Raw genomic sequence first — 9,660 nt, forward strand, 5'->3', positions numbered from 1 at the left:
CATGGTTGTTTAAAATATTTAAGAAGTTTTCGAATTCCATCAAATCAAAGGTCCAGATTCCTATTATATCATCCAAATATCTTAAATAATAGAACGGTTTTTTCTCACATTTTTTAAGTACCTCATTTTCCCAATTTGCCATAAAGATGTTAGCATATGCCGGAGCGAACTTTTTACCCATCGCGGTCCCCTTAATTTGTAAATAAAATTCTCCATTAAATTCAAAGTCATTACGTTTTAGATTTATTTCTAGTAATTCTATAATTTCATTATCTGGTCTGCTATCGTCGGGGTATTTTTTAAAAATATCTTTTATACAATCAATTCCAGCTTCAATATCTATGTTCGTGTACAGACTTTCAATGTCCATGGTAAATAAAAATGAATTTTTGGGGATTTTTATGTTTTTAATTAAATTAATGAAATGATATGTATCTTTTATATACGAGGGGTGTTTTATAGATAAAGGATTTAAATAATAATCAATTAATTCTGCTGTTTTATACGATTCACTCCCACAGTCTGACACAATTGGACGTCCTGGTGGTAATTCATTTGGAATAGTCCATTTCTGTGGATCTTTATGAATTTTTGGCAGGATATAGAAACGTCTGGGTCTTGGTGTAGTTTCCCCTTTTAATGTAGTTTTTTGTTTAGCAGTAATGAACTTGTTTTTATGTAATTTTTCCAAGATTTCATTAATTAAAGATACTGTTTCTAAATATATGGGTTTTTCTAGTTTTTTGTAATAAGTTTTATCATTTAACTGTCTTAAAACTTCCTTAATATACTGTTCTCTACTTAAAATTACAACCATACTTCCTTTATCTGCTGGTTTTATTATAATGTGTTTATTTCTAATTAGTTCTCCAATTGCTTTTAATTCTTCCTTTGGTAAGTTAAGTTTTTCTTTATATGGTTTTAAATGTTTTTTAATTTCTTCATTATCCTTTTTAATTAGTTCACTTACTATAGCTGGTAATTTATCTAGTGGTGGACACCAGTTTGAGGGACCTATAAATGGTTTTCTTTCCTGAAAATCTGAATTTTTGAAGTAAAAAGCTAATTGTATTTTTCGATGGTAATTTTGTATGTCTAATTCAAATTTAGTTTTGAATTCCTTGTCCTTTATCATGGTGGGAATAAAAGTCAATCCATAATTTAAAACTCGCATTTGAGAAATAGTCGGCCTGAAATTTTTTGTCAGGATCATTACATTCTTGAAAGAAAGGGGTTTAATGCCCCCATCCCCCTCCTTATTCAGGTTCACAGGGTAATGCAGTTTAACACCTTTCCCCAATGTTGTAACATTTCTTTAGCTGTCTCTTTTGTCCAGTGTATGTGATCGTTTTCAGTCCTGAACTTTGATCTTTCAAGCAGTGGGATAAAGGGCATGTTTTTTAAGATGTGGGCATTCAAAATTTGCAGAGTACCCTGCTGCTTAGTCGGAAGTTCAGGAGAAAAGTTTATCAGAGGGATCCACAATTCTGCATATGGAAAGACCGTTTTTGCAGTCCTTAGAGCCGCTTGCATTTGTTTTACGGCCGTTTCTTTTGCCCTCTGTTCTCTGCTATTAATCCCGAAAGATAGCACTACTTTCTCCACCACAGTGTTATTTATTTTAGTTTTTTCCAAAATTGCTTGTGCATGTCTAAAGTTTGCTCCTGGATAGCTTTCTATCTGTAAGTTCTGTACAGAATGGTCAGGAATCCTCCCAATATTCGAATCCCCTATAATTAACCACTTCTCTTTTACTTCCAATTCCCACTCCATCATTTTTCTGTCTGTGTGTTTGTTTCTGTTCACCCTAAATGTCTTTTCTGATTGTGAAGTAGGTTGTTTTTCGTTATCTCCTTCCTCACCATCCTCATTTGTTTCTGTTGAAAATTCCATTTCTGAACTCTCCCTTCTTGAGGAGACTGTTCTTTCAACCTGTGTTTCGGTTTCATTAAACTCCATCTCTGACATTTCCAAGTCAAAGGTTATCGGAGGAAGGTGTAGTCTCTCGATCGTTTGTTGAGATACTTGAACTTCTTCAATGTTTAGAAGAGGGTCATCTTCCTGTATCGCACATGGGTTGTTGAGCCTTCTCCGAGAGCTCTGTCTTTGTTCCTTAGGAGATTGTTCTACAGTCACATCGTGTTCAATCTCATCTCTTCCCTCTATTTCTGAAAACGCAGTTCTCTCTATTCTTCCCTCCGTCATCGTCCCTACCGACACTCTCTGATCAGTCCTGTTTGGGGTACTTTCAACCAAAACCCTGTGGGTCTTCTCTTTCCCCATCTGTGTTTGTTTAGTTGTCATTTCTCTCATGTTTTCTGTTTGTGCTTCCTTCTCAGTTCGTTCATTATTTCCTCGTCGTGGTCCTGATGTTTGCTCAATATCTCTAATTCCCTTTCCCCTCTGTTGTGTGTCTCGTGTTTCTCGGATTTCCATGTTTTCCCCACTAGTTGTTTGTCTCTTTGGGAGATCTCCTGCCGTTATCAACGCTTGTGCGTAGTCAATGGTATCTTGGTGAAGCCGGGTCAGGTTTTTCTTTGCCCATCTAGTTGCCACCACAAATGCTGCTTCCCAATCCTCCGGGAGATCCTCCTTTAAATCCATCAGAATGTCTTCCAAGACTCTTTCATAATGTGCTTCCAAAATCATCAAGGTTGTATAACCCCAATTTTTTGCATTGCCAGTTATCATTTCCCTAGTTTCCGCCATCGGGAAAGCTGGTCTGATCATGGAGGACAGCGTGTCTACCATCTTGGAGATCATTACTGGTTCCTCTTTTTCTGGTCTCGGAGCCACACTTTGCAGGTGGTGTACCGTTTTTATCAGGGCATGTAATTTACGGATTGTCCTTCCAAATCGTTGATCAGGTTTCTGGTAAGTTTGACGTTGTCTCACGCCATCTGTTCTCAAAGAGAATCTTGAAGGTCTCATATTGTAGTTCCCCCGAACCACTGACGCATATGTCCTTGTCTGGTGTTGTCTTTTAAAGTAGTCGGAACGTGAAGAAGGAGGCACAGGCTGGTTAGGAAGAGGTAAGTTGGAGCCAAATGCTCTTGCCTGCCCCCTATAGGCAGCAGGAGGTGCTCTCTCCTTCCTCCTCCACGTTCCTTCCTCCCATCTGTTGGATGGACCAGGGGGATGCTCTCGCCGTCTCCTTCCATAGCGGACCACCTTCCACTCCTCTTCTGGCCACATCCCTGTGTGTTATATCTGGTTGTTTCAGTTTTTGTCTTTTATTATTATTTTTTAATTTTCTTTACTCAGGCAGCTTTATTTCTTAAACAATAATCATATATTTAGTTTAGGTTATTAGTAGTTATAGGTGTTTATATTTAATTTATTTATGTTAGTTAGATATGTTTATAATTTTTTGTACTTTTTTGTATGTTTTTTAATTTTTTTGTTTTTTTATTTATTTTATTATGTTTTTGTATTTTTTATTTTTTATGGAAAGCCAAATGAAATATTTTTTTAAAAATAAATGAAAATAAATCCAAAAAATTAATTCAAAAAATAAAAAAATAAAAAAGTCCGAATCAAAAGATTGTTTTTATTTTTAAGCTAATGAAATTATATGAAATGTGCGACGTTTCGACTTTTTTTCGTCTTCTTCAGGCACTTTTGTTTTTCTCTCTTTTCTCTCTCTGTGTTGTGTTCAACTCTCCGCTCTCCAACAACTGAATGAGGAGGAGGAGAGCTCCCTCCTATTTATCACCTCCTCCTTCCGAGGCTCCTCCCTCTTCGTTCAGCTTCGTTCTCTTTCTCTTCTTTGTACTCTCTTCTTTTTTTCTTTTTTTCTTTGTTGTTTTCTCTGTGTTTATCACTTTTAAATAGAAAAAGAAAGAAAAAATAAGATGATAATAAAAATAAAAATAAAAAATAAAAATAAAAATTAAAAAATTAAAAAATAGCCAAAAGTTAAGGGTAGGGAAATAGAGGAAAGGTTAGGATCAGGAAGAAGTTCAAAGTAAGGGTAAGGAAAGAAAGGGAAAGGTTAGGATTAGGGAAAGGGCAAAGGTCAGGATTAAGGAAGGAAGGGGGGAGGAAATAAAGGTAAGGGTTAGGTTAGGGTTAGGAAAGGTGAAGGGTAAGGTTAAAGGTTAGGGAGGGTTAGGGTTAGGGAAAGGTTAAGGGTCAGGTTAGGGTTAGGAAAGGTGAAGGTTAAAGGTTAGGGTTAGGGAAAGGTTAAAGGTCAGGTTAGGGTTAGGTTAAGGTAGGGAAGGTTAGGGTTAGGGAAAGGTTAGGGGTCAGGTTAGGGTACGTTAAGGTTTAGGTAAGGGTTAAATGTAGGAAGGAAGGGCAAGGCTAGCAGGAGGTTAAGGTAGGGTAAGGTTCAAAGGTCAGGATTAAATAAGAGGGGAAAAGTTAAGGGTAGGCAAGGTTAGGGATAGAAAAGAAGAATAAAAATGTTCAAATTCCAAAAGACGGATAAAAAATCTTTTTAATTAGAATTTTATTCTTTCATTTAGTTTTACATTTTTGTTTCATTATTTTGCTGTTTCATCTCTCATTTTTGGTTTAAACCATGTGGAGTTTTTGTATCTAGCCAAAAGATCCAGCGTCTTTCCCACTTTTTTCTCTCGTTATCATTCCATAAAATATTGCTTTGAAGACCCGAAATTTTTAATGAGTTCCAATTGTGATCTATGAAATGTTTCACCAATTCTGTTTCCGTTTCTTTTTTATTTATAATATTATATTTATGCTGCCATATTCTTGTTGCCAATGAATTCCTAGTTTCACCCACATATTGTTTCCCACATTTAGAACAAGTAATAATATATACACAATTTTTTGAATTTCCGTTAAATCTTTGATTTATTAAAAATATTTTGCCAGTTTTCTGATTTTTAGCAAAGCTTATGTTTTTAAAGATGTTTTTTAATACCTTATCTTTTGTTCTTTCCTGTATTTTTCCAAGTTTTGCTCTTACCAAAATATCTTTTAAAGTTTTATTTCTTCTATATGCGGAAATTACTTTGAAGTCTTTCAACAATTCCCTCTCTTCAATCAAGTTTTTATAATTATTCTTCAACACATTATTTATTTTTATAGCAATTGTAGAATATTTTGTTATAATTGGTATAATTTGTTTTTCTATTTCATTTTGTTTGTCATTAAATGTTTTTAGACAATTTCTTAAAAATGTTCTTGAATATCCCCTGGTTTTTAATGAATTAAAGAGTGTTTTACTGCCACCATAAAATCTTCATTTTTAGTACATATCCTTTTAAATCTAATTAATTGTGATTTTACTAGTCCTTTAAAAGTGTGCCGTGGATGAAAGCTTGTTTTATATAACAATGCATGAGTATCTGTCTCTTTAAAAAATACTTTTATATCTAATTTATTTGTTATCATGAAATTCTCCCCTTTATAAATTGTCGTATCTAAAAAATTAATTGATGTTTCATTAATTTCATGTTTTAATTTTATTGAAGAATCATGGTTGTTTAAAATATTTAAGAAGTTTTCGAATTCCATCAAATCAAAGGTCCAGATTCCTATTATATCATCCAAATATCTTAAATAATAGAACGGTTTTTTCTCACATTTTTTAAGTACCTCATTTTCCCAATTTGCCATAAAGATGTTAGCATATGCCGGAGCGAACTTTTTACCCATCGCGGTCCCCTTAATTTGTAAATAAAATTCTCCATTAAATTCAAAGTCATTACGTTTTAGATTTATTTCTAGTAATTCTATAATTTCATTATCTGGTCTGCTATCGTCGGGGTATTTTTTAAAAATATCTTTTATACAATCAATTCCAGCTTCAATATCTATGTTCGTGTACAGACTTTCAATGTCCATGGTAAATAAAAATGAATTTTTGGGGATTTTATGTTTTTAATTAAATTAATGAAATGATATGTATCTTTTATATACGAGGGGTGTTTTATAGATAAAGGATTTAAATAATAATCAATTAATTCTGCTGTTTTATACGATTCACTCCCACAGTCTGACACAATTGGACGTCCTGGTGGTAATTCATTTGGAATAGTCCATTTCTGTGGATCTTTATGAATTTTTGGCAGGATATAGAAACGTCTGGGTCTTGGTGTAGTTTCCCCTTTTAATGTAGTTTTTTGTTTAGCAGTAATGAACTTGTTTTTATGTAATTTTTCCAAGATTTCATTAATTAAAGATACTGTTTCTAAATATATGGGTTTTTCTAGTTTTTTGTAATAAGTTTTATCATTTAACTGTCTTAAAACTTCCTTAATATACTGTTCTCTACTTAAAATTACAACCATACTTCCTTTATCTGCTGGTTTTATTATAATGTGTTTATTTCTAATTAGTTCTCCAATTGCTTTTAATTCTTCCTTTGGTAAGTTAAGTTTTTCTTTATATGGTTTTAAATGTTTTTTAATTTCTTCATTATCCTTTTTAATTAGTTCACTTACTATAGCTGGTAATTTATCTAGTGGTGGACACCAGTTTGAGGGACCTATAAATGGTTTTCTTTCCTGAAAATCTGAATTTTTGAAGTAAAAAGCTAATTGTATTTTTCGATGGTAATTTTGTATGTCTAATTCAAATTTAGTTTTGAATTCCTTGTCCTTTATCATGGTGGGAATAAAAGTCAATCCATAATTTAAAACTCGCATTTGAGAAATAGTCGGCCTGAAATTTTTTGTCAGGATCATTACATTCTTGAAAGAAAGGGGTTTAATGCCCCCATCCCCCTCCTTATTCAGGTTCACAGGGTAATGCAGTTTAACACCTTTCCCCAATGTTGTAACATTTCTTTAGCTGTCTCTTTTGTCCAGTGTATGTGATCGTTTTCAGTCCTGAACTTTGATCTTTCAAGCAGTGGGATAAAGGGCATGTTTTTTAAGATGTGGGCATTCAAAATTTGCAGAGTACCCTGCTGCTTAGTCGGAAGTTCAGGAGAAAAGTTTATCAGAGGGATCCACAATTCTGCATATGGAAAGACCGTTTTTGCAGTCCTTAGAGCCGCTTGCATTTGTTTTACGGCCGTTTCTTTTGCCCTCTGTTCTCTGCTATTAATCCCGAAAGATAGCACTACTTTCTCCACCACAGTGTTATTTATTTTAGTTTTTTCCAAAATTGCTTGTGCATGTCTAAAGTTTGCTCCTGGATAGCTTTCTATCTGTAAGTTCTGTACAGAATGGTCAGGAATCCTCCCAATATTCGAATCCCCTATAATTAACCACTTCTCTTTTACTTCCAATTCCCACTCCATCATTTTTCTGTCTGTGTGTTTGTTTCTGTTCACCCTAAATGTCTTTTCTGATTGTGAAGTAGGTTGTTTTTCGTTATCTCCTTCCTCACCATCCTCATTTGTTTCTGTTGAAAATTCCATTTCTGAACTCTCCCTTCTTGAGGAGACTGTTCTTTCAACCTGTGTTTCGGTTTCATTAAACTCCATCTCTGACATTTCCAAGTCAAAGGTTATCGGAGGAAGGTGTAGTCTCTCGATCGTTTGTTGAGATACTTGAACTTCTTCAATGTTTAGAAGAGGGTCATCTTCCTGTATCGCACATGGGTTGTTGAGCCTTCTCCGAGAGCTCTGTCTTTGTTCCTTAGGAGATTGTTCTACAGTCACATCGTGTTCAATCTCATCTCTTCCCTCTATTTCTGAAAACGCAGTTCTCTCTATTCTTCCCTCCGTCATCGTCCCTACCGACACTCTCTGATCAGTCCTGTTTGGGGTACTTTCAACCAAAACCCTGTGGGTCTTCTCTTTCCCCATCTGTGTTTGTTTAGTTGTCATTTCTCTCATGTTTTCTGTTTGTGCTTCCTTCTCAGTTCGTTCATTATTTCCTCGTCGTGGTCCTGATGTTTGCTCAATATCTCTAATTCCCTTTCCCCTCTGTTGTGTGTCTCGTGTTTCTCGGATTTCCATGTTTTCCCCACTAGTTGTTTGTCTCTTTGGGAGATCTCCTGCCGTTATCAACGCTTGTGCGTAGTCAATGGTATCTTGGTGAAGCCGGGTCAGGTTTTTCTTTGCCCATCTAGTTGCCACCACAAATGCTGCTTCCCAATCCTCCGGGAGATCCTCCTTTAAATCCATCAGAATGTCTTCCAAGACTCTTTCATAATGTGCTTCCAAAATCATCAAGGTTGTATAACCCCAATTTTTTGCATTGCCAGTTATCATTTCCCTAGTTTCCGCCATCGGGAAAGCTGGTCTGATCATGGAGGACAGCGTGTCTACCATCTTGGAGATCATTACTGGTTCCTCTTTTTCTGGTCTCGGAGCCACACTTTGCAGGTGGTGTACCGTTTTTATCAGGGCATGTAATTTACGGATTGTCCTTCCAAATCGTTGATCAGGTTTCTGGTAAGTTTGACGTTGTCTCACGCCATCTGTTCTCAAAGAGAATCTTGAAGGTCTCATATTGTAGTTCCCCCGAACCACTGACGCATATGTCCTTGTCTGGTGTTGTCTTTTAAAGTAGTCGGAACGTGAAGAAGGAGGCACAGGCTGGTTAGGAAGAGGTAAGTTGGAGCCAAATGCTCTTGCCTGCCCCCTATAGGCAGCAGGAGGTGCTCTCTCCTTCCTCCTCCACGTTCCTTCCTCCCATCTGTTGGATGGACCAGGGGGATGCTCTCGCCGTCTCCTTCCATAGCGGACCACCTTCCACTCCTCTTCTGGCCACATCCCTGTGTGTTATATCTGGTTGTTTCAGTTTTTGTCTTTTATTATTATTTTTTAATTTTCTTTACTCAGGCAGCTTTATTTCTTAAACAATAATCATATATTTAGTTTAGGTTATTAGTAGTTATAGGTGTTTATATTTAATTTATTTATGTTAGTTAGATATGTTTATAATTTTTTGTACTTTTTTGTATGTTTTTTAATTTTTTTGTTTTTTTATTTATTTTATTATGTTTTTGTATTTTTTATTTTTTATGGAAAGCCAAATGAAATATTTTTTTAAAAATAAATGAAAATAAATCCAAAAAATTAATTCAAAAAATAAAAAAATAAAAAAGTCCGAATCAAAAGATTGTTTTTATTTTTAAGCTAATGAAATTATATGAAATGTGCGACGTTTCGACTTTTTTTCGTCTTCTTCAGGCACTTTTGTTTTTCTCTCTTTTCTCTCTCTGTGTTGTGTTCAACTCTCCGCTCTCCAACAACTGAATGAGGAGGAGGAGAGCTCCCTCCTATTTATCACCTCCTCCTTCCGAGGCTCCTCCCTCTTCGTTCAGCTTCGTTCTCTTTCTCTTCTTTGTACTCTCTTCTTTTTTTCTTTTTTTCTTTGTTGTTTTCTCTGTGTTTATCACTTTTAAATAGAAAAAGAAAGAAAAAATAAGATGATAATAAAAATAAAAATAAAAAATAAAAATAAAAATTAAAAAATTAAAAAATAGCCAAAAGTTAAGGGTAGGGAAATAGAGGAAAGGTTAGGATCAGGAAGAAGTTCAAAGTAAGGGTAAGGAAAGAAAGGGAAAGGTTAGGATTAGGGAAAGGGCAAAGGTCAGGATTAAGGAAGGAAGGGGGGAGGAAATAAAGGTAAGGGTTAGGTTAGGGTTAGGAAAGGTGAAGGGTAAGGTTAAAGGTTAGGGAGGGTTAGGGTTAGGGAAAGGTTAAGGGTCAGGTTAGGGTTAGGAAAGGTGAAGGTTAAAGGTTAGGGTTAGGGAAAGGTTAAAGGTCAGGTTAGGGTTAGGTTAAGGTAG

The sequence above is a fragment of the Xiphophorus hellerii genome, unplaced genomic scaffold (genome assembly GCF_003331165.1).
Source record: "Xiphophorus hellerii strain 12219 unplaced genomic scaffold, Xiphophorus_hellerii-4.1 PGA_scaffold_62__1_contigs__length_179941, whole genome shotgun sequence".
In the NCBI taxonomy this organism is placed as follows: Eukaryota; Metazoa; Chordata; class Actinopteri; order Cyprinodontiformes; family Poeciliidae; genus Xiphophorus; species Xiphophorus hellerii.